Source organism: Camelus dromedarius, chromosome 15 (assembly GCF_036321535.1).
Source record: "Camelus dromedarius isolate mCamDro1 chromosome 15, mCamDro1.pat, whole genome shotgun sequence".
Taxonomy (NCBI): Eukaryota; Metazoa; Chordata; class Mammalia; order Artiodactyla; family Camelidae; genus Camelus; species Camelus dromedarius.
Window position 1 is genome coordinate 18827736 of NC_087450.1, and position 26817 is coordinate 18854552.

The following is a 26817-nucleotide window of genomic DNA, read 5'->3' on the forward strand; positions in this document are numbered from 1 at the left end:
GAGTGTGAGCCCTTAACTTATAAATTCCAATAATAATAATAAACAATTCCAGTGGTGGTACCTCCCCTAATGAAATAATTATTGAGCAGACCTCTTAAAAACACTTTACCATCACACTGGAAGAACGTACGACACTGTCTTGGCTTTATTTCCAAGCACTGTATACTTTTTCTTAACAGAGAAAGGAGGAGGGGATAAGGTAGAAGCTGGAAAAAAAAAAAACAATTAAAAGCCAATGTAATAACTCTAGGAAAAGATGGAGGATAACAAGTAGGAACTAAGCAACAGCAGTGTGATGGAGAGTTAGAAAAAGAGTTTGAGCCACTTTAAGAGAGAAAGGTATGGTCTATAACTTCAAATAACTGGATAAGATAAAGGTACAAAAATATCCATTAGATTTGGCAGTGAGGAACCACTGGCCTTAGCACCAGATGTTACAGAGAGGTAGTGGGGGCAGAAGCCAGACTGTAGGCAGTTAAGGAATGAATTGAAGACAAGGAAGAAGAAACAGCAAGTGTAGCTTCTAGCTTTTTTCCCAGGAAGAGTAACTATTAAAGGCAAAGAGACAATTTGAAGAGGGTCCTACATATAATGGCTCAAAATGTGTGATGGTCAACCCTGGAGACCTGGTCATGTTGATTCTGTGAATGCTGCCTGCCAGGGACATGCAGTTCACAATAGGACATGGTAGCCTGTTTTGAAAGGGACACTGGGTTGTGGAATAGTTTTTTGTTTGTTTATTTGTTTAGTGTTAAAAATTAGCTTATGTATATCCTGGGAGGAAAGAGTTTTCAGAGAGGAGGAAATTGTAGTGGTGTGTGTGTGTGTGTATGTGTGTGACAGAGAGAGAGGGGATGGTTGACAGCATGGGGTTTCTGAATAGGCAGGAGGGGGTTTAATCAGAACACACTGAAGTATTTAATCATGGATAGAACAAAGAACACTGCTTACACTGAGATGGAGAAAAGGCTGAGAGAAGATAATTGATGGCAGTACAAGTTTAGGGGTTTCTCAGGAAGTTGGGGTGTGTGTGTGTGTGTAAAGTAGGAGAAAAGTGCATTTATTATAAGGAGTTGGGGAAAGGGAATTACTTTTAGCCAGAGAACGGGGGATTACTCAGCACCCAAAAACTTTATAGTGGTATTGAGGGTCCAGCTGATGTAGGAGACTATGATCTTATAGTGGATACAACCCTTGGTTGTTTCAGAACAAATCCTGAACCAGTAACAAGGAATAAATGATGGAAAAATTCCATTTAAGCATTTTTATGTTGCATTTTAAAAAAAGAGAGAAGAGTGGGGTTTGTAATCTACTGAAGAGGCAAAATAGTATAGGAAAAAATTATAGTCATTGAGTATGTCCATAGACAGACTACTAAACAGTCAACCATAAAACTGAAAGAGATGATGTTACATAGACATTCAAGTATCCAGGACCATCCCTATAGTGGGTGGGGCCATAATCAAATATATTTTTCCCAGATCCCTGACTATATGTACAATTTGATTTTATAATTGCATTATAAAATTTATGGGCCAACCTGAGGAATAGTGGTTTATCAATGAAGATTTAACTGCTAGAAAAGACATAAAGAATTTTTTTTATTGTCCAGTCAATGCAGATGAAGATTCTTCATAGAGTCCAGAAACCATCTCTTCCTGTTCTTTATTATCAAATGAGTTGTTCCTGGCTAATTTTATATATCCCACAGCTGGAAGAAGGTAGCAACACTCTTATTACTCACAATGCCATAGCTCTTTGGAACCTGCCCAAATTTCAACAATATAGATTTTTCCCCTCTGCAGTTCCCTAATACCATTCACTGTCTTTAATATTGGTTATATCATTACTCACGAAGCTGCATCATCTCTCATGCTACCTGTGAATAGTGGCTGCCAATCACTCTCTCAAAGGTAGTTCTGTGCTTCCTTAATGATGCCCACAAATGCGAATCCAGAGTATGCAGAAAAAATGTGAACACTTATTTGTTTTCTAGTCATGTTAAAGAAAGAAGTTTCAAATATAATTATTTGAAGTTAAAAACACAATGGATGGATTTAATAGCAGAATAACCACAGCTGGAGAATGGATTAAGAAAGATTGATCCAAAAAATTTTACACAATGTAGCCCAAAGAGATGGAAATATAAAAGACTGGTTATAAATCATGGAGATATTATAAGAAATGTAATAATTATCTAATTAGAATTCTAGGCAGACAATAGAGGAAGGAAGGAGTAAAAACAATAATTGAAGGGATAATGGCTACTTCTAGTAGTTCTTTTGAATCTGTTTCAAAATCTGCTGGGTCATGTTTCATGTCTATTTTCAATCCCTTTTCTTATTTCTTTAAATACATTTAACATATTTATTTTATTTTTTATTGAAGTATAGTCTGTTACAATGTATCAATTTCTGGTGTATAACATACTTAATTTTATATTCTGTGCCTGGTAATTCCACTAGCTAATGCTTTGCAGTCTGATGCTTTTGTTGGCTGTTCCGCTGGCCCTTGCTCATGGTATATTATTTCCTCTTCTATTTTTTGATTTTGACCATGAGCTCCTATTTCTTTAGAACTTATTCATGGGAATTCTTTGAGGACTGTGTTGAAGATGTGTATACCCAGAACAGATTTGCATCTGTTTCTGCTAGATGCCTGGGAACCACAGACTGAGGCTTACTTTAAACTCAATTCTGGTTTTCGTAGTATGATTCCTGTACAGTAAACTACACATATTTCAGATGTACGATTTGACGAATTCTGATAGATGAATACATCAATGAAACCACCACCACAATCAAAGTAGCTAACATTTCCATCACTCCCCAAGAGGTACAAATTAAACTCAATTCTTGAGTTTTTTTTGTACTACTCCCAGGTATACTGTGAATTTGGGCTACAAACCTCTGTGAGTTTTGGCTATGTTACAAATGCTCAGACAATTTTTTTTCCCTCTGTCTCCATTTGAAGTCAATTCTTGAAGCAGGCAATTTGCCCTGCAATTTTCTAGGTGTAGAGGAAAGGTGGTAGGTTTATTTGTAGTTCATCCTTACACATGTGAAATAAAAGTCATATTTTATGGCAAGACAAGAAAAAGTTAAACATAAAAAACTTCTCTGTCCTTTGGCCTCCTTTCCCCTTACTGTGCACTGTGTAGCTGTATTATGCATCCACCAAACCTCCCCCATCGTCAGGAATACCTGGTCAACCATGAAGAGTCACATTCTAGCATCATCAAGGCAACACCTCAAAAGATAACATTCCTTCTTGATCTTGTAAGGGGGTCACATGACCCACCAGAATGACGCTTAGATCTGGATTATGTAAACTGTCAATAATATATCATTTGATGTATACCCCTCTGTCTCAAAAAAAAAAAAAAAAGACTTATATAACTCCAACTGGTGGAACAGTTCTCAGAGCTTTCTGAGATGCTCTTCCCAGGTTATAATCCTCAAATTTGGCTTAAATAAAATTTTCCATTTCTTTCTTAGATCGACTGGTTAATTTTTCGTCGACACACAGAAGTGGTAGTCTTGTGGGGACTCATCTTTAAGCAGAGGTGGATGGGTCTATACTTAAACTTCTAACTTTTCACCAATGTCATTTGGCAAATGCCCTCAAGGCAAAAGCTCCTCTAGGATTTTGCTTATTTCCTGGGTTCCCACTTGCATTTCATTCTTGGCCTCTAAGTATTTCTTACTTTGCTGCCAGCATAAAATGCATTTCAAAAGATTAAAAAAACCCCAACTTTCTCAGCTATTTTTAGTAGCTTGCAATGAGAGGATTATTTGGGCTATCTCATCTGTTGTACTGCCAGAAAGGGAAATCCCTCTGCCTCTGCCTAAGGGTTGAGAGTTGATCATCAGGGTTCCTTCCTGGGTCCTCCTCTCTTCTTATTCTACGTGCTCTTTCTCCCTAGACAGGTTTATTCACTCCCACTACTTTGGTAGTCTTTATCAATTATCCTCTGAATTACACCTCTGTATTAGTTTCCTATGGCTGCTGACACAACTATACCACATATTTAGTTTAAAACAATGCACATTTACTTCCTTACAGTTCTGGAACCCAGAAGTCTAAATTCACTGGGATAAAATTAAAATATCATCAGGACTGGTTTCCCCTGGAGGCTGCAAGGGAAAAAAAATCTGTCCTTGCTTCTTCCAACTTCTGGAGGCTTCCCACCCTCCTTGGATTATAACCCCTTCCTTGCAAACGCCAGCATCTTGTTTCCCTCATTGCATCTCCTATTCTCTCTTCTGAAGTCAAATCTTCCTCGGCCTCCTTTATACTCAGACACTGTGATTACATTTAAGGTCCATCTAGATACTCCAGGATAGTCTCCTTATCTCAAGATTCCTAACCTAATCACATCCCCAAAGTCATTTTTATCATTTGGGGTAACTGTCACAGACTCCAGGGAGTAGAATCTAGATATCTTTTGGGGGTAATTATCCAGCCTACCACAACGTCTAATCCTGACATCCAGACTCAAATTTTCAGTTTCCCTTTGAACATCTATTGGATGTCCCCCAGGCACCTCTAACTCATTTTATCTAAAACTAAATTATATTCACCATCTCAGCTAGTAACATCATCATCCTCCCAAGCATCCAATTTCAAAGAACTGGTTGAATTCCTAATTTTTCTGAGAATTATTATAGGAATCTACCACACAGTTAGGATTAAGGCTCTATTAACACTTCAGATATTGATTCAATTATTTAATAATATTTATTGAGAGCAAACTATGTCGAGGACACTCTGGCAACCAGTGGGTATAAAATGGTGAATGAGATGTGAATAGATCTTTCTCCCACAGGGCTCACAGTCTATAGTGGGATGCAGATAAGTAAACAGGAAGTTATGATATCATATAAGTGCTCTGATAGCAAAAACATAAGATGATGTAGGAATAGACTGGAGGGCAAACAAGTCCAGATACAGAGGATCATCATCAAGAGATGACAGCTAATCTGAAACCAAGTCATGAGTAAGAACTGGGGAGAGAAGAGGGACTAGAGTGATAAAATGGCCCATGACGAAGATAGCATTCTGTGGTCTGGATGTCTGTATCTACTCCTTTCCCTCAAATTCATGTGCTGAAACTTTAACCCTCAAAGGTATTAGTTTGTGGGACCTTTGGGAGGTGCTTAGGTCATGAGGGTGGAACCCTCATGAACAGGATTAGTGCTCTTACAAAAAAGACTCACCACAGCTCCCTTGCCTCTTCCACCGTGTGAGTTTACAAGGAGCAGTCTGCAACCTGGAAGAGGGCTCTCACCTGACTGAGATGGGACCCTGACCTTGGACTTCCAGCCTCCAAATACATTTCTATTGTTTATAAGCCACCCAGTCTGTGGGATTTTGTTATTGCCGCCTGCACGAAGTAAGACACTCCATGTTTGAAAACCTAGAGGTAAAGGAAAACGTAGTACACCCACAGAACTGAAAAGAGGTCAGCAAGGCCCGGACGTAGACAACAGGGTGGGGAACGTCGAAAGATGAGGATGGGGTATGAGCAGACATCATGTCATGCAGGGCTCTGAACACCACATTCAGAACTTGGGTCTTTATTCTGAGAGTGAAAAAGAGACACAGAATAGTTTTAAGCATACAAGTGACATAATCCAGTGAGTGCTTTAAAAGATTCTTCTGGTTGCAGCAAGGGTAACAGATGTACATGGGGCAAGGATATCAATTAGGAGTTGCAGAAAGCCAGGAGAGAGCTCTCAAAGTGCTAAGCTACGGCAGCAGCGGTGTGGATGAACACGACAGATAGATTAGAAAAATACATAGGACGTTAGGAAGAAGAGAGTCAAAGATGCTGCTCATGTGACTGGTTGGAGCTGCTGAGAGGATAGTGGAACCAGTCCATGAGAAAGGGAGACAGAAAGAGGATTAGCCACTGAGGGGTCAGTTCAGTTTTAGGATGTCGTGGAGCAAGGCTTTTTGTGCCCTGCTTTCTACCCTGTTGGCTCATCTCTGGCTTCCACGCTGTGGGGAACAGGTCCCTGGACTCTGACTGTTTCCTGCATGTTCTTTCCCCACACAGCCCTCTCCAGAGTTGGGGAAGTCCATTCAACCTGGCCAAGGTACAGCCCGGAAGTGTCTCAAGTTACCACTTCCTGGGGGCAATCTTCAACCAATGGGTGAGGGAGTGGACAATGGTGGTGGACAATGACCCAGCCTCCTTTCCTGCAGAGAGACAATTCTCAGTCACACAGATGGTGATTACCAGTCTATGCCCACAATGATTACAGCTCAGCACTGTGTCCTTTATAGACTCATCCTCCTTCTCTGCTTTACTATTCTTGCTCCCTCACTCCTGCTTCTTGGAATTATCTTCCAAAAAAACTTTATGTATCTAAGCCCTTGTCCTAGGCTTTACTTGAGGGAGGGAGCTCCAAATGGAGATAAATTTCTGTAGGACTTCAACATGAAGACCCACATTAGATCTTCAGGGGAAGGGTTTTGGGGCAGAAGCATAAATTTGTGCTTTCTTTCCAATGGAGGCTGAAAACATGTAAGTAAATGAAATCAGCCAGTGAGAAGAGAAAGGGGCTTAGGAGGGAAACTTGAGGAACAGTAACATTTCAGGCACTGGCAGAAGAAGAGACAAGGAGATTGACAAAGAGATGACCAGAGAGACAGGAAAAGAATCAAGAGAGTTTGCAGACATGGAAGCTCAGGGAAAAGGAAGATTCAGGAAAGAGGGAGTGATCAGTAGTGTTAAATGCTACTGAGAAGTCAACAAAAGTATAGGTAAGTAACCATCAGAGTTAATGAATTGAGTTCCTTTGTGACCTGTTGAGAAAACAACTCTAAAAGCATGATGAGTCTGAAGCTAGGTTACAGGGAGTTGAGTGCTTGGGGTGAAGTGAGAATATGAAGAGAGTGAATACGGGGAACACTTTTAGGAAGTTTGGTTTTAAGGGGGAGAAGAAAGATGAGGAAATGGCTGGTTGAATGCGCCAGGGGTGCGTGCGTGTGTGTGTGTGTGTGTGTGTGTGTGTGTGTGTGTGTGTGTGTTAAGGTGTGTGTGTTAAGGTGTGTGTGTTAAGGTGTGAAAGAGCTGAGCCTGTTTGGAGTGTTTAGGCTCACTGGAAGTAGACTGACAGAGGAAAAGGGTGAAGGTAGGAGAGAGTGAAGAACAATGAAGATGAGTTTCTGAAAAAGAAAGGAAAGAGTGAATTCCAAATCGGTAGCAGATTCAGTCTGAGGGAGGGACTTGCCTTCCATTGAAACAATAATACAGTTACTTGCCTATTTCAAAGATGATATAGGCAGATAATTCCAAAGCATGTCTACACACTTCTTTTGCACCAAATTATCTCTTTCTGTTAAACCTCTATTGAATTTAACCATTGCTAGTACTTGATAATAAATATATAAGCCCATCAATTAATTGACTTGAGGTTGCCATCATATCAAGACTGTAGTCTCTCAGATGTTACATGGGTATTTGCTTGCTTGTCTGTGAAAAACATGTGTCCCTCAGGTGAGGGAGAGAAAAGGAATCATCATTCAGCTTCCGTCTGGTAATCAGGCATTATGTGAACTCACCTGCCTTTTTAGAAGTCAGCAAGTCCCTTACTGCTTTGTGGTCTGTTCCTCATTTATAAACTGGGACTCATATAATTGGAATTTATGATTGGATGGTGATTTAGTCCTGGATGTCGGGCACAAGTTGGGCTCCTGTAAGTTAGACCTTTATCATCTACAAAGTTATAAATGAAGATAAGTGTTCCTAAAGACCCATTTTATACTATAAAATACCAAAATCAATCATGAAAAGACAAATATGTGATTTTACAATGATTCTCTAAGTTTGTAAAGAAAAAGTCAAAGTTTTAGATGATCCTCTTAGAGAATTATTTTCTATCAACTGGCTCAAGTGTCTTAAAAATATCAGTCCAAAGAAGTTCTAACTAAAGCTATTTTATTTTTCTGATAAATCTCCCTGAAGGAAGTAAATGCTTCAGTGCTCTAAAGACCTTTAAACTGTGATCAAAATTAGGGCCATCTGTTTAAAAACTATCATTGCAGATTCAGTGGGTAGAAATCCCCTTTTTAAAAATTAATTAATTAATTAATTAATTAAATTGATATAGAAACCTCTTTGAATGTTAAAGTTTTCCTTATTGCTGTGGTCTCTTCCTTTTCTCTTCCTCGCACTTCCTCATCCTCTTCCCATCCATGTTCCTGATTTTTATCAGCATTAAATACCCAAAGCACACAGTTGCCTTCATCTTTAGCAGACTTTGTGGGCAAATTTACCTGATACTACTCTACTGCTTCTTGTGTCTTCTTCCCCCACACAGTTAATGTTTTGCCAACAGTCTTCTGAAAGTGATCCAACTAGCTTTTGCTTGCAATAAAAGCTTCCTTTGATGCTCTGAGATAGCTCTTTTTCAACATAAATGGGCAATGCCTTTGCAAGAGCATCGCCTGCTTTGGATGCATATGGATTGGCTTTATGTACACCGGCATCCATAAAATCAAAAGTTGTTCTACCTCACTTTGAGCAACAACCAACAGAAAAGCAGCTTCAGTTTCCCTGTCACTGATGATGAGAGTCACAGGCAGTCGCATGGTGAGATTTGACCAATTCTGGGAGAGTCATATTTACAATAATAAAGGTCATAACAGACGGGGTCTAAAGCGACGCTACTGTGAATCAGGAGCCATCTGCACTCTTCTATCTGCGTTTATTTTGAGGATTAAGAGCATAAAGTGCTTTAAAAACTGCAAAACCTTATTCAAGTGGGAGGAATTACTGTAATCTAAACCTGTATAATATATACAAAAACACAGAAACCAAACAGCACTAATGCATTGCTCACACAGGTCTGTGTAGTTAGAATCTAAAGCATTTCTTTTCCCTAAAAATCACAGGTTTCTTCTTGCAGAGTTTAAGAAGGATTTGGGTCACCAGAGAAGACTCGCACTGAGTGAACAATCCACCCGTGACTGGGAAAGGAGCCATTCTTCCTCTAGCCTCCTCCCTGGTCCTCCTCCATCCCCCTCCATCGCCCATAGTCTGCCCCCTAGCCTTTTGCAGGGCTCACTGTCTGCCCTCAGGAATGACATCTCTCGCCTTGGAGTTTTCAGGCTTGAAAGATTCTGACAGAAACCCATGAAAGCACGAAACAGCACTGTACCATTCAAATCTGAACCAGTCTTCCACCTCAGTGACAGACTGTTAAATGAAAAAGTTTGCCCCTCCCAAAAGCTTTTAAAGGATCAGTATTTCTTTAAGTATAAAAGGAAGAAAGAAAAACCCAACAAACTTGTTATAAACAAAGCAATTTGAAATTCTAGTCACATTCCCAAAGTCAAAAGATCATTTTTCCACAGGATGCCCCTATTAATGCCTTGTGTGATTTTGGGGAAGGCTTCAGGCAGCAAATGCTTCAGAAATTCAATCTGGGTTTTGCTGTCCCACCTACTCCTACAGTGCTGAAGTGCCCTATTGGTTCTGAGAAACGAAGCCTCAAAGCAACTGCCAAGCCATTCCTCCCTTAAGCTTCTAAAAATTAACACAACATGGGAATGCTAAGTACATTCATATGTATTAATTCAATGATGTTTTTAAGTCCCAACCACATCTACATGTGTTGTCCCTTTCTCTGAGCTGCCCACGATTTACTTCTAGTGTTTCTTACATCACTAGAACAACAGCTACAATAACCACCACACGAATTTCACTAGAATAAACATGATCAGTAGCCCTTGTAATTCTCCATGAAAGCTGAAAATAAGGAAAAGTAGAAAAGAGTTATAAGAAATGTGGTTCCCTTGAGTCCGATCATGATTCATTTTCATGCTTATTTCCAATGTTAGTTACTTCAAAGATAGTTTATAGATCTTTTAAGTCTCCATCAAAGATTAAGCTGGGAGAAATGGATCTCTGGACCCGACCTTGGTACAATGCTTCATAGTTTACAAAACACCTCTATGCTCATGATTTCCTTCCATCCACAAAACAGTAACTGTTGGGTAGGTGTTACTGTAGATGAAGAAACTGAACCTCAGAGAACTCAGTAGACACTTCTAGGATGCTCAAAACCAGACCATCTGACTCTTGCCATCAACCCATCTTTCCTTAGCTAGAGGAATACAAAGATAATAGGAGATAAGAAATGATCCTCTGAGAAATCTTCAACTGTAAAGAAAACAGAAAAATTCAAAAAGGGAGAGGATCACAAAAAACACATTAAAAAGACAATCCTGATTTGTAGGCACACAAACACACACATATTGCAGCTTATAATGTTTTTCATTTGTAATCTATTTTTCTTCTAACAGGTCTGATGGTGTTAATAAAATTGGAAAAAGTAAACAAAAATCGTTTTAACTAATGTGTATTTCTATTGATTTATTTGTGGTGGTGTTGACACTGGAGCAGCTCTTAGGCTATCTTCTCACACATAATAATTATTATTTACTGATGCAAAGCTCTATGGATGTGACTAAAGTGTCAGTGACATAAAGAAAATCCTGTTTAAATGATCTGCGAAGCAGGGCCACAGCTGTAACTCTGCCCTGGCAGAGCCTGTCAAGTAAATAGCATGATCTTTTCAAACATAGCCATATTATTTTCTTCCTGGCATTTTTAATTTGTTAAAACTCTCACTGTCCATGCTTTTCTTCCTAATATCAATGGCAAATGGCCAATCTCTGTATTTATCTCTTGCACACACATTACTTCTATATATATTTGATCTGGTTTCTATATTTAAGGATATGTACCTTAAGGATATGATGAATGTACCTAGCTGCAAATTTTAAACAGCATTTTGTGACTGATAAGATATAACCTATAACTCAGTGATGTAACACTCAAGAATGCCAAATAGAACAATTTCGTTTGAGATGCTATCAGAGTGGCCCAAGATCAATGGTTGGGTCTGCCTAGAAGAAAAAAAAAGAAGAAACCCAAACACCATGATGCTTCAAAATTGCTGATACTTGGTTTTGTAAGACATACTACATCTGATATTTATAGGCTTAGTCTCATTGCCAGAGCCCAGGAGCATCTGTCTGGGATCCCAGCCATTGTCTACCAACTTACTTGTACCTTGGTAGATATATGAATTCCCAACAGCTTTCTAATTTAGAAATGAAGGGTGGATTTTCAGCAACTTTAATTTTATTCATAACTTAAAGATTAGATACTAAAATAGGAGCCACCTAACATGACTGCCAACAAAATTAATCTTTAATATAAATCCCTTACGGCAGGACTTTTCTCTCCATACAATTATACAGTCTCCGGATGGATGAAATCTTGGAGGTGATTGAAGCCAACCACTCTTTCCAGACAATTTGGTGCATTGGTTTAAGAGCTGGGGCTCTGGAAACAGACTGCCTGAGCCTGTACCGAGCTTTCATACTTAAACCATCTATGTGACACCAGGCAGGCCTTTAGATTCTCTACCCTTCTGTTTTGTTTGTTAAACGAGAATACAATAGGACGTCCCCCATTGGGTTGCCATGATTAAATGAGATAGTGCAGGGCTCAGTACACGCACACGTGGGTGCTCCAGAAATGTGAGCTTTCTCGTTTCTACAGCACTAGGGAATCCTGCAGCATTCCCACCCCGTGGTCACTCAGCCTTTGGCTGAAAACCTCTTGTGACAAAGACTTTCCCTCCTCCTAAGGCATCCCTCTAACAATTTTGAATCACTAACTCCTAAAAGTTCTGCCAGAGCTTAAATCTCTCTTCTTGCCTTTTAGTGACCTTGATTACACTTCCTTGGGACTTTCAGGAAAAAAATTAATCACCGTTCCACACAACAATTTTTTCTTTAAATAGCTTAAAACAATCTAATTTGGCACCCCCCCACACTCTTTTTTTAACCTCCTGTAAGTCTTTTCCTCATTTAAAATATTTTCAAATCCTTTCCTCACATGCCAAAGTCCCCTCTGTGTCACCACCATGTTTATTTCCCTATAAATCTCTTTTGGTTTATGTCCACACAATACTTTTTCTTTCTAATCTGTAATAGAGTATTTTATTTTTCTTCATTTCTCTATACATACACACACATATGTATGTACACACACACATAAAGACCCATGTATATTTACAGAAATCAAATTTTAACAAAACACTGGAGTAGTTCTTGGTGCAGTTGTTTTTATTTTTCTCCTTTCTCTTTACTTTTTGGCTTGTCTTTTTGGCTGTAAAACCCTTCTCTCTCACTACCCAAAAACCACTAGCTATAGACTGAATGTTTGTGGTCATCCCCCACGTCCCCTCCGCACCACCACCAGATTCATACACTGAAATCTAACCCCAATCACACAGTACTCTTAAAATGTGATACACACAGCTAATGAAATGGCCCAGGGGAAGACTAAGAGATTAAAAGCATATGAAATTCTGATCCTGAATAATGACAATTTAGTTTCCTCCTTTCTAATCCTTGCACCTTTTCTTTCTTTCTTTTTTTTTTTGCCTGGTTCACTGTTGAATAAAATGTGGGGAGGTGGCAGGAGCACTAGTAGGTATCTCTGTCTCCTTGATACTATGTCAGACAAATTTGGTCAGAACTTGCATTCAATCTATTGGAAATGGAGGTGTGGCTACAAGAAGCATAGAGGTTTCCTGAGTTTTAATAGAGGTTAATGCCTGTGATGTCTGTATCAATCTCAAAGAAAAATGGATAATTGAGGCTGTACTTTTTATAATTTGTTTCACTATGAAAATGGTCTGCCTTATCTTGCATGTGAGGAAGTGGTTTTTTTTCCTCCTTTGAGGAGATGTTTTTGATTACACAGATTCTTCAACAGTTGTTAAAATATTAGCCAATAAAACAATCTCAAGCACATTAAAATCAAACGTACTCTGAAGCTTTGATAGTGTTATAGGACCATAGCTTTCCTGGTTCTAGACATTAAGCTTTACTAATGAAGCCCAAGACCCCAGTAGTTTTTTGGCAGCCAAAGCACACTGATGCTGGCAACCTCAAAACTCTCCCAACCAGAGGTTATGTAACTGGTATTCTGAACCTGAGAGCTGGTCTTTAGTCTATTCATATTAAATATTATATGATGGAAGATAAGGTAAGTAGTTATATAATTTGAGGATCTCTTTCTGAGTAGGACATGAAAGGCAAAAACAATTTAAAAAACAATAAAATGAATGATAGATTAATGGCTTAAAGGTGAAAGTCTTGGGGTCAAAAAATAAACTTCAGAAATAAAAGCCGACAAACTTGGGAGAAATATTTACAATACGTATTTCAAGAAAGGATTAATATGCTTAATACATAAAAGACCTTAAGAAACACTGAGATACACACTCTAGTTAAAAAATGAACAAAAAAGACACAAACATAGATGCTCCAAAAGAAGAAATGCAAATAGCCAACATATGCATGAAAAAATGTTCAACTTCACTGATATTCAAAGAAAATCAAAACAAAGCAAGACTCTAATTTGTGCTTATAAAATTGGCAGGAATTTTGAAAATCATCATATCCAATGGTGAAGAAATGGGGAAATGGGCCAAGATTCTCATACATTGTTAGGAGTTTATCAGAAAGAAATAACTATAACATTTTTCTAAAAGTAATGTCATAAGAATATTCATGGTAATCTAAAAGGCATAATGGGGGAGACACATTCTAACTGCATAAATAATAGTACAGTCATGCAATTGAGAAAATATTATTTAATGATTTGAAAACCTGTTTGATTTTTTAAGCAAAAAAAAAAGTTTCGAAAACAGTATTACAGAATTTTCCTGAGAGGAGATTGGTTAACTAAACTATAGTATATTAAAATAATGCTGTAAAATAATAATTAATGATTTGGAAACATTTATGATTCCTAAGTGATAAAATATTTAGAAAATAATATTATTATTCTAATTATGTTTTCCACAAAAAAGTAGACTGTAAAAAAGAATAATTTTCTCAATATTTGGCAATGAGCATATATTATTTTTGTAAAAAATTTTTTTAATGTTATCTTGTTAGACTTAGCCATTGTTCCAGCTTGTAGGATCCCACTAAACAATGTTTTTCCTCAGTAAACTTGATAAGCATGTCCTCAACAAAAAGGGTGATAAAAATGTTGACTGGAACAAGGTCAAGGGGAGAACTTCATAGTAAAAACAAAAGCAAAAGCAAAAATAAAAACAACCTCCCTCCAGGTTGAAGCAATTCATTAATTAGTATCCTTTGGGTATGATCACTTAATAAGTTTCTAATCCACTAACTTACATTTAGTGAAAATTTCTCAATCTTGTCGATAAGGTTTTACATGTCTTCATAAAGCACTTTGCTAAAGCTCAGCTACACATTCAGCCACATTTCCCTGATACATTAGTCTCTTGATTGCAGTGAAGGTAGACTCATTTAGGTCACCTTAAGAAATTAGGTTTTTTGTAAGTTTACACATCCAGTACTTAAAACTAAATAGATCCCAAGAATCAAGGAAGTTCTCGAGAAAAATATGCTCTTTCCACTTTCTCTTTTACGACCTACATGTTCCATCTCAAGATCTTGCTTCTGTTTCAGGATTTTGTTTGCTCTCCTTTTGAAACTGACTAGCCAGCTTCTTCTCCGTTGTCCCCCTCCAAATCATGAGACAGCTAATCTAAGCAGCCACCACTGTGCGAAGAATAGCCCAACCCTGCTTTCCTGAGCAGGAGGCCACGGGTGAGTCATTCTCATCTAGAAGTTAAACACTGGGTATGGTAGGCACTGTGACTGATGTGTCTGATACTACTAATTTGGTAATTCTGGCAAAGAAAATGAGGTTAGAATGATATCATTTTTTTCAGAGTGAATAGTTTCTGCCTAATAATCACAAATTTTACGTTTATATATCCACAAAGCAAGAGGAGGGGAAAAAAGATAGGAAAAAATGGGAAAAAGCAATATTTGAATAAATAATGGCCAATAATTTTCTAAAAATCCAAAATATATCAGCCACACACATGAAAAGATGCTCGACAGCACTATTATTAGAGAAATGCAAATCAAAACTACAATGAGACTTCACCTCACACTGGTCAGAATGACCATCAGTAAAAAGTCTACAAATAAATGCTGGAGAGGGCGCAGAGAAAAAGGAACCCTCCTACAGTGTTGGTAGAACTGTAAATTGGTACAGCCACTATGGAAAACAGTATGGGGGGGAGGGTATAGCTCAAGTGGTACAGTGCATGCTTAGCATGCACAAGGTCCTGGGTTAAATCCCCAGTACCTCCTCTAAAAATAAATAAACCTAATTACCTCCTCCCCACCCCCCCCAAAAAACAGTATGGAAGTTCCTTAAAAAACTAAAAATAGAGTTATAATATGATCCAGCAATCCCACTTCTGGGCATATATCCAGAGAAAACTCTAATCTGAAAAGATACATGCCCCACAATGTTTATAGCAGCACTATTTACAATAGCCAAGACATGGAAACAACCTAAATGTCCATCAGCAGATGAATGGATAAGGAAGATGTGGTATATATATATGATGGACTACTACTCAGCCATAAAAAAATAATAAAATAATGCCATTTGCAGCAACATGGATTTACCTAGAGATTATCATACTAAGTGAATTAAGTCAGAAAGAAAAAGACAAATACCATAAGATACCACTTATATGTGGAATCTAAAATTTGATACAAATGAACTTATTTGCAAAACAGAAATAGACTCACAGACATAGAAAAAATTATGGTTACCAAAGGGGAAAAGGGGTGGGGGAGGGATAAATTAAGAGTTTGGAATTAGCAGATACAAGTTACTATATACAAAATAGACAAATAATAAAGTCCTACTGAATAGTACAGGGAACTATATTCAATATTCTGTAATAAACCATAATGGAAAAGAATATGAAAAAGAATATATATACGTATAACTGAATCACTTTGCTGTACACCAGAAACTAACACTACATTGTAAATAAACTGTACTTAATTATAAAACAAAACCCAAAAACATATCAGCATAAAAAGGGCCATTGAACCTCAAGAGATATGAATTTTAAAAAATTAAAAATTCACATCTAAACACATCATAGTCAAACACTGAAAACCAAAGACAAAGTAAAATCTTCAAAGTAGCCAGAGAAAAAGACACAGTATCTTCAAAGAGATAAAAATAAGACTAACAATTACCTTATCATCAGAAATAATGAAAAAAGACAATGGTGTCTGTCATCTTTAAAGATTCTGCCAACCTAGAATTCTACACCCAGTGAAATCACCTTCAAAAATGAAAGCAAAATGAAAACATTCCAGATCAACAAAACCTGAGAGAATTTATTGCTAGTAAACTGGTATGAAAGGAAGAGGGAATATAGTCCTGGAGAGAAGCACAGAAGTACAAAAAGAAATGAAAAGCAATAGAGTAAAAGCCTGGGTAAATCTAAATGAATATCAACAGAAAATGATAATAATAACATATTCTCATGTTTCAATTGTATGTAGAATTAAAATATGTGACAACATTAATGCAAAAGGCAGGACAGGGGCAAGTAGAGGGTTCTAAAGTCCTTACACTGTCTGGGAAGTGGTAATGTATTAATTTGTATTAGATTCAAGGATGCATTTTTCTCCAGGGTCAACACAAAAGGGGTAATAAAAAATGTATATCTAACAAGCTAATAGAGGGACCTATAAAATAATTTAAAATAAATCCAAAGAAAGCAAGAGAGGAGAGAAAAGATAACAGAAAAAATGAGAGAAAAAGAAAACAAATGAGATGACATTTAAACTCAGATGTTTTAGTAATTATTTAAAATGTGAATAGACTAAACTATTCAATAGAAAACAAAGATGATCAGACTAGATTAGAGAAAAACCTATATGCTGATGACAAGAGATATAGCTTAAGAAAACAGATTGAAAATGAAAAGATGGAAAAAATATACTACCTAACACTTACCAAAAAGCTAAAAGATGGATCATATGGTAAAGCAAAAAATTTCTAGAGTTACAATAAGATTTTCACAATGATAAAAAAAGATCAATTCACCAAGAAGGCATAACAATTTTAAATTTCTAAGTTCTTAATAACATAGTTTCAAAATATCATAAGAATATTGACAGAACTAAGAGGAGAAACAGACAAATCCACAATCAGAATGAAAGGTTTTTAACACATCTTCCTCAGTGGCTGATAGGACAGACAAAAAAATCAAAATATAGAAGATTTAACTAACATTTAACAAACACAACCTAATTAACTTAGATAGAATGTTCTTATTAGTCAGAGAAACAAAACTAATAGAAGATAGACAGATAGACAGACAGATGCATACACAGAGTTTACTCTTGAACAATGCAAGTTTGAACTTCGTGAGTCCACCTACACATGTTTTTTTTTCAGTAGTAAATATTACAGTGCTACACAATCCAAGGTTGGTTGAATCCCAGGATGCAGAATGGGGGAATCTGAGGAACCACGTACAGGGAGGACCAACTATAATTTACATGCAGATTTTCCACTGCATGAAGAGTCACACCTTTAACCCCCTTGCTATTCAAGGGTCAACATATAGATAAATACACATATGTGTGTGTATTTTTTTAATAGGAATTAGCTCACTAAGGGTTATGGGGGCAGAGAAGTCCCAGAATCTGCTGTCTATAATCAGGAAAGCTGGTGGTACAATTGAAGTCTGAAGGCTTGAGAACGAACAGCTCTAATGCCTGAGGACAGGAAAAGATGGACGTTCCAGCTCAAGAACAGAGAGTGAATTCACCCTTCCTTCCCCTTTTTGTTCCATTTGGGCCCCAATGGATTGGTGGTGGTGGTGGTGGGGGTTCTTCTCTTAGTCTACTAAATCAAATACTAATCTCTTCCAGAAACACCCTCATAAACACACCCAAAAATAATGTTTTATCAGCTATCTGCATATTATTTAAGTGACATCCATCAGGTTGACAAATAAAATTAACTATCACAACATTGCATCCAACAACTGAAGGAAACACATTCTTTTCAAGACTATTTGGACATTTATTAAAATTGACCACATGCTAGACGATAAAGCAAGTCTCAACAAACATCAAAAGATTGGAATTATACTAAGTTTTCTGACTATAACGGAATTAAGCCAGAAATCAACTACAAAAATATAAGAAGTTCCCTAATGTTCAGAAATAAAGCAATATAATTCCAAGTATCCCGTAGGTCAAAGTAGAGATCTCAATGGAAATTAGAACGTGTTTTCAAAAAAATGATAACAAAAACACTACATATAAAAATGTGTAGAGTGCCATAAAAGCCAAACTTAAAGGAAATTTTATAACTTCTAATGCATATATTAAAAAATAAGAAAGTCTGAAAACCAATGATCTACATATCTATCTAAAAAATCATATTCAAAGAAAAAACAGGCAATAAAAAAGAAAGAACAGAAAATTAAACCCACAGAAAGAGAAATAAGGAAATAATAAAGATTAGAACAGAAGTTAAGAAACAGAAAACAAATATGGAGAAAACCAAATGCCAAATATTGGTTCTTTGAAAAGACTAATACAGTTACAAACCTCTGTCAACACTGATCAAGAAAAAAAAAACCAAAGAAAGTACAACAAAGGAGGTACAAATAACCAATACCAAGAAGAGACATCAGCATAGATCCAACAGCATTAAGGATATACACCTTACACATGTCAGAATGGCTATTCTCAAAAAGACAAGCAATAACAAATGTTGGTAAGGATGTGAAGAAAAGGGAACACTCGTACACTGTTGGTGGGAATGTAAATTGGTGTGGCCACTATGGAAAACAGTATGGAGGTGCCTCAAAAAAATTAAAAATAGAACTAGCATATGATCCAGCAATTCCACTTCTATATATTCATCCAAAGAAAAAGAAAACACTAATTTAAAAAGATAAATGCACTCCCATGTTCACTGCAGCATTGTTTACAATAGCCAAGATGTTGAAACAACCTAAGTGTCCATCAATGGATAAGAAGATGTATATACAACAGAATATCAGTTAGTCATAAAAAAAGAACAAAATCTTACCATTTGTAATACAAGGATGGAACTGGAGTGCATTATGCTAAGTGAAGTAAGTCAGACAGAAAAAGATAAATACCGTATGATCTTACTTATATATGCTATCTAAACAAACAAACAAACAAAAAACAGAACAACAAGCTCATGGATATAAAGTAGATTGGTGTTTGCCTGACGTAAGGGGTAGGGGTAGGTGAAATGGGTGAAGGGGGTCAAAATGTACAAATTTCCAGTTATAAAATGAATAAGTCATGGGGATGTAATGTACAGCATGGTGGCTATAGTTAACAATACTCTATTGCATTTTTGAAAATTGCTAAGAGAATAAATCTTAAAGCTCTCATTATGAGAAAAAGATTTTGTAACCATGTGATGTATATTAACTGGACTTATTGTGATAATCATTTTGCAATACATACAAATATTGGATCATTATATTATATACCTGAAACAAATATAACATTGCATGTCAATTATACCTCAATTTTTTAAAAGAATATAATAATAAGAGGAAATTACAGACAACTGCATGCCAATGAAATGGATAAATTCCTAGAAATGTACAACTTACCAGAGTGGGGAAAAAGGAAATAGAAAACATAAGTAGTTCCATCTATTCAAAAAAACCTCATAATTTTAAATCTTCCCACAAAGAAAATTTCAGTCAGAGATGGCTTCTTCGGTGAATTCTTTCAAACACAATAGGAAAAACACAAATCTTACACAAAATCTTCCAGAAAACAGAAAAAGAGAGAATATTTCCAACTATTTTATGAGGTCAGTGTAACTGTGATATTAAAAGCTGGCAAGAACATCACAAGAAAGGAAAATTACAAGGTTAATCCCTCTTAGGAACATAGATGTGAAAGTCCTAGATAAAATATTAGCCAGTCAATCCAGCAGCACTCTGTAATAGCCCCAGACCGGAAAACAAAAACAGAAACAACCAATGTCCACAAACAATCGGATGCATAAAATTCATGGTATATTCAAACAGCAAAATATTATGCAGCAATGAAAATGGATGGCAACATAAATCTCACAAATGTGTTGTTGAGTGAAAGAAGCAAACACAAAAGGTATATAATATAGGTCTTCATTTCTATAAAATATAATCTGACAAAATTAACCTACCCATATAGAAATAAGGAGAGTAGTGACTTTAGTGGGAAGGGGGTGCTGACTGAAAGGGGACACACGGGGGTATTTCTTAGTATTGGTAGTGTTCCATTTCCTGATCTGGTGCTGTTTGCACAGGTGGGTCCACTTTGTCAAAATTCATGGAGATCTACATTTGATTTGTGGATTTTTTTGTGTGCGTGTTATCCTTCAGTTAAGAAAAAAATAAAACCACTGTAGTTCTTTACTTGAATTGATATGTCTCACCAGTCTGTTATTCAGAATCGATCATCCCACTCCCCTGTGAAAAGTAAAACTCTATTTGTCTTTGAAACTACTTCCTTGAGGACTCATAATTCCTTGAGTTACAAATATGAAATAGCTTTATTTTTCTAACAATACCCCCTGCCATTCATTGTGCTCTGCCCCTGCCATTTTCTTGCTGGCTGTCAATTCTCTCCATCACACCTTGGCTGGATTCCATTTATCAGCCTCTTCAAGTAATTAGGACCATCTCATTCTAGCAAGTAAGGTTCAATTCTGCTCATTTTCTATTAAGCTTCAAATTGAATTAAAACTGTTTTCCCTCCCTTCCCTCCCTTCCCTCCAGAGAAAGGCAGACAAGTCTGCTGTTAGTGGCTTGGCGTATATGTGGGGGGAGCGGTGGGGGGAGGATTTGGGGGTGGGAGTGCTGTACTCTTTACACCTTCCTTCTCCTTCTTTCGGGTGCTTTGCTTCTACTGTTAGGACAAGATGAGAAATGGGGAAGTAGCTATCTTAGGTGACTCTCCAGTAAGGCAATTCCCTCTCTTTAGGATGCTGCTGCTTCTCTCATTAACCCTGTCAGATTTCCAATGGTCTCTATACTGGAGAGAATCCAAGTTCTGGCTCCCTCACTGATGATGGTCCTTGGAGTGCCTCCCTGCTGCCTAAGAAGACATATCTTGCACCTCCTTGACCCCTTCCACGAGGAGTCCAATGAGCAGCCTCTCTTGGAGGGGACAATGTGCGCCACTGTGGTATCCCTTCTCTCATCGAGGCCAACTCTCTTCTGCACCCTCTCCTTGTCCTAGACCACCAAGCACTCTGCTGGGCCAGGAGAGATCAGCGCTGAGACAATCACCAGTCTCCAGCCTACCTAACAGAGCGGGAAGGTTGGGCATCTCTAAACTTTATAAGCAACTCTCCTGAATGCTCTTCTCTAGACTTGAGAGGAAGAAGTAGCTCCATCTCCTTTATTATAGTAAGAATGAGGTGAAGGCAGGGAATAGGGTATCCTTATGAATATTTTACTCCACAAAAGTTAACCTCCTCCCTATTCACCCTTTCCTTATACTTCTGGCAGTAGGGATGGGGTGGTTTGGGGAATGTTTGGTGTTAGGGCTGTCTGCCTGAAAAGACATTTCTCAGTAGGCTGGCCTAACCATAGGTGGTCCCTGAACTCAGACTGTGTGAACTTACCACCCTCTGTGCACAGCTTTGGAACTTAGCCAGGGCCCAGGGAACAACCCTGTTCACATCCTATTACACTTGTCTCCAACCACCTGGAACCTCTGTTAATCTTCACAGCATGTGTCTAAAAAAAAAAAAAAAAGAAAGAAAGAAGAACAATTCTGTGTTAACTAAAAATACAGTAGGAAAGGGAATGTGATATAGGAGTAATTGCAATGATTTCCTATTTTGCAAAGCAAATTTACCTTCAAGAAAATTTGGAGGGTTGTGTTATTCATTGATATAAACATAATAAATCATTCAAATATGTTTGAACTTTTTACCTATGTGTACACCCTTCATTTTAATACTAAATTGCCCATTTATAAGATTTCTACTCTTACAACCTTGATGTGACTGGGGATCAAAACTGAACATGACTAAGAAATGTATAGTGTTACTGAAGACAAAGTGTACTATTTGTTAAAAGCACAGAACCACAATTTAAAACAAGCCAGAGGGGGTAAGATGTATCAATATTTGGGAAGGGAGCAATATTTTATGATAGTCAATAAAAGATAAGGATTAATTTCCTTTCAGAAAGGGGAACATAATGTACACATTATGCAGCTTAATAGAAAACGTATTATTTGCACAGTAATACTATCACACTAAAAATGGAACTTATTATTTATTCAGTAAAATGGCCACTTGCTTCTAATCAGTATCACAATTCACTTGACAGATCTAAGGTTTCCTTAAAGGTTTTGCTTTACTGATCTTCCCTGTTTGTCATTCCCATTTCCCACATAGTTGGACGCCCAAAGCAGTGCTAGCTGTAGCATATAAAGAGTGTGGTGATCTAACACAAAGAAACACCACAGAAACAAAAAACTATGATATAAACAGCACTTTAAAGGGAAAAGCACTTTCTAGTAAAAATGCTCAATGAAGATGTCTTTGAAGACAGAATATTAACGTTACTCTTGAAATATCATTTAATATAGTAAGAACAATTCCTTTCATGAGATTGGACTTTCTGTGTAATTCGCAGCACAATTCTTTCTTATAAACCTTTGAAAAGTACTGTGAATAGAATATCTCGTACTTGGGATTCAGAAAGCTTTTGATTATCCACTGACAACTTGAGGATGGTAAGATTACACTTCAGGTAGTTTAGAACAGGACTTTAAATTCTGCATGCCAATATGGAATCATATCTGAAGATACTGTACCCACATATATAACTAATCTTTTAAATTTCTCTTCATTCTTATAAATGTCTCACAGCTCATTTTAAGGCAATAAATGGAATAACATGTTCACTTTAAAATATTTTTTCTAAACTCTTTATTAGTATCAAGTGGAAAGAATGTTTTCTTTTTTGGCGAGGTTAGGTAATTAGGTTTATTTTATTTTTTTTTTTTAGAGGAGGTACCAGGGATTGAACCCAGAACCCTGTGCATGCTAAGCATGTGCTCTACCTCTTGAGCTATACCCTCCCCACCAAGAATTTATATCTTTATTATGCCAAGGGGTAATTTAAATAACTCCCCAAATCAGTCTCTTGTCACAAAGAAGAATATGTTATTATCAGATAACATTGCCTCTTGTCAAAGAGAAACAAACTGTTGCAGGAGGCTCAAAATTTTTGTGAAAATAAATATTTAAGAAAGAAAATGATAAATGCAATTAAACCCCAATGAAATACATTAAACAGCTACTAGAGAAGCAATTATTACTCTGACCATCAACACTGTTGTAAGAAGTAAACAGTTTAACTTTACAGGGTTATTTATTAATCTTCCTGGGAATGAGTCCCATGATTTTAAGAACGGAGACTCCATACTTCTCTACTTTTGATCCTGGGTAATAGGTCTAGAATATGGGAAACCCAAATTATATTAGTCTCCTGATTTCACAAAAGTGGATTCTCTTCTCTGTTCTGCAGTATTTTACCAATGTGGCTCCCCATAAAATTGTGAGCATCAACTAACAAAGTAAATTTTGGAACGTTTTTTGAGCCCTTTGGACCACTTGTGACATCAACAATGGCAGGATTCTTTCCAAACCACAAACTTTTCTTCTCAAAACTCTTCTCTAATATGTTTTTGTACCATCATTGCCTCTTCCCCTCTATTTTTAATAAGATTTGTTTCAAACCATGAAATGCATGCTTATTGCAGGAAATTTGAATGCTAAATAAAATTAAAAGGAAAAATACCCAGAATTCTATTAATTTTTCCTCCCGGATTTTGATGAAATAATTGCAGCCTGAACAAGACGTGTCACATCTTTGTTCCATGCTGTGAAAAATATCTTTAAAAGAATTCACTCAGGTTTTTGACGAATTTGGTTAATATGCATGGACCGTTTTACGGTTAATAGCACTCACTGCCTTTACCAGGAACGCAATAGAGGTACTGCATCACAGGTACAGCTGAATCCAGAAAATTAAACGCTAGCATGATTTCACTCCACTGTAAGTATTTCTTCTTCCCACATATTTTAATAGATGTGTTGATGATAGCTACCACTTACAGAGAGCCTTGTTTAATTATATAATCTTCACATCAACCATAACAGTAAGTTAGCACTGTTTCCACTTTACAAAACAAAAAGTCAGAAAGCAATTGCACAGCTCTTAGGCGGCAAAGTGATGATTTTTAAAAAACTTTTTGTTTTTATTGGACATACTGGGAATTGAACCTAGGACCTCTTACAAGCTAAGCATTCACTCTACCACTGAGCTATACCTACGCCTCCAGATTTGAGGGGATTTGAACCTTGCTGTCTCTGCTTCCAAATGCATCCTTTCCATTACAGCCCAATATCTTACCATGAGTATCATAATCTGCATAGCAAGGCCCTGTGGTTGGACACTTCAAATGCTCCCCTAACTTTATTATCTTTTTAACAAACATCAGTAACGTTAGAAGTAATATCCTAGTGTACAAAACTTTATTTGTTTTTATGATTATTTCCCCAAAATAGAGCCAAAAAGTTGAATTAGTGCGTTAAAGGCAGGAATATATTAAGGCAATTTGAACATATTATTGATAGCTTTCCTCAGTAAGACTGCCCAAATTATACTCCAATCAGCAGAGCAGGAGGCTCCCTGCCCCACTGTGCCCTTTATAAAAATCTTGGTTAATTCAATAGACAAAAATTTATTCTTTGTTGCTAAGCTTAAAATTGTTTTGGTTGCTACAATTCACTGTGTTTTGATAAATCAATTCTCCATTTTATAGAGTAACACTTATATGAAGATTGGCTAAGCCCTTGAACTAGAAATGGGACGATAAAGGAATGGTCTTTAGATTTTTCATTCCCTTCATTCATTCAATAGTCATCTAGTTCTGATTCTAGGTCAGGCATTGTGCTAGTGTTTGGAATATAAAGATGAAAGTCCATCCCTGACCTCAAAGAGCTTGTGAACTAGCAAGAGAAACAGATATAAATCGACAATTATAGTACAGCATGACTAGTGCTGTGACCAAAGGAACAAAGAGGAAGATGCTTTGAGAAACACAGTGGAGGGCACTTAAGCCAGCTTCAGGGAGGTCCTGAAAAACTTTTTGGAGATGCTGAGGCCTGAGCTCCACCTTGAAGAGAAGCAGAGTTAGCCAGCTTTTTCCTGACATCCCCAACCAGAATTAACTGCTTCCTCATCGATGTTCCTTTACTAAAATGTACTGTACTTATTTGTTTCCATGTCTCTCACTTGGCTGACCTTCTTGATGTGGAGGAACTATATCCCTAATTAGCCTAGGACAATGCCCCACAAGAAGGAGGAATGCAATAAATATTTGTTGAATTATTTTGAAATTCTACCCTTGTAGCTATTTCCTCCCATATCATCCTCTTGACATTTATATAAATATGTGTGGTTTTCCTTTATAATACAAAAATAATGTTCACCACATACCCATCAGAAAGGCTAAAAGAAAAGTATGGAAAATAACAAGTATGGGTGATGGATTTGCAGCAAATAAAATGCTCATGCATGACTAGAGGCAGTAGAAATCAGTACAACCACTTTGGAAAACTGTTGGCAGTATCTATTAAAGCTGAGTCATACATCATAAGCCAGCAATTTCATTCCTAGGAATAAGTCCAACACAAATGTATGCATATGTTCACCAAAAGGCATGTTTTCACCAAAAGCAGCACTATCATAACTGCTCCAAATCAGAATTACACAGCTGCTCAACAGTAGAATGGATAAACTTATGTTACACCTTGAGGTTACACCTCAAGGAAGAAGAATCTACACTCAACAATATGAAGGAATTTCATAAAAATAATTTTGAGGGCAGAGGTAGCTTTTTTTTAAAGTACATAATGTAAGATTACTTTTGTATAAAGAATAAAAATAGGCAAAACTATTCCATGCTATTGAAAATCAGGAAAGGTCAGTTAGAAGTAGAGGGTTAGTGAGTATACGGGAACAGAAGGGTAAGCTTCTGGGGATGCTGGTAAGGCTGTTTCTTGATCTGGGTGCTGGTTACAAATGTATATTCAGTTTGTGCCCTTTCTATATGTATATTATACCTAAATAGATTTTTTAAATAATATATCTTGTCTGCGAGAAAGCTGGAAAATTCACAAAAGTTTTAAAAATTTTAAATCACCACAGCCTACTATCTAGAAATAACTACTATTAATATTTTGGATTATTTTCCTTCTAGTCTTTTTTTGAAGCCACATTACTTGTGCCATCGTCTCCCTCTCTCCTTCCCACATGTTTACACACACATTTTACTAGATTAGGCTTATTCTTATTTAGTTTTACTTCTGATTTTTTTTATTTTTACTTAAAGTTAATCCATATCATCAAATATTCGTTGCATGTTTTGAAATTGCTGCAATGTATTCCATCAAATATATATGTATATATGTGTATATATTTCTAATATATATAATATACCCCATAAGAAAGTATATGTGTATACGTATATATGGTATGTATATATACAATACTCCTAATATATAATAATACATATTTCCAGAAGAGAGTACATGTACTCACACACACACGCATGAACTACGGGGTCATGAGTATTCTCTAAGCTCTGCATTCGTTCTATATTTCCTTCCAGAAAGGTCGTATCCCACTGGCAAGGTGTCAGAGCTCCCTGTATCACAATCCAACCCCAGGTTACTTATCACTATATTCGTTTTTTAAATGGTAGAATTTAAAGCAGGACTAAGGAATCTGCGGTTTTCCACCCGGCTGAAGTACTAGGCAGGAGCCG

The 26817-nt window shown here is 36.9% G+C and overlaps 1 long non-coding RNA gene across 1 annotated transcript in view; it reads right to left on the bottom strand.

The window, feature by feature from the left end:
- LOC135322973 (uncharacterized) overlaps positions 1-26777 on the bottom strand; it is a 31993-nt gene extending 5216 nt beyond the window's left edge. Inside the window, exons 1-2 of the long non-coding RNA XR_010384029.1 lie at positions 26592-26777; positions 21590-21704 (exon numbers count right to left, since the gene is read on the bottom strand). This is a non-coding gene — a long non-coding RNA (uncharacterized LOC135322973). The remainder of the gene's footprint in view (positions 1-21589; positions 21705-26591) is intronic.
- Between the last annotated feature and the right edge of the window lie 40 nt (positions 26778-26817).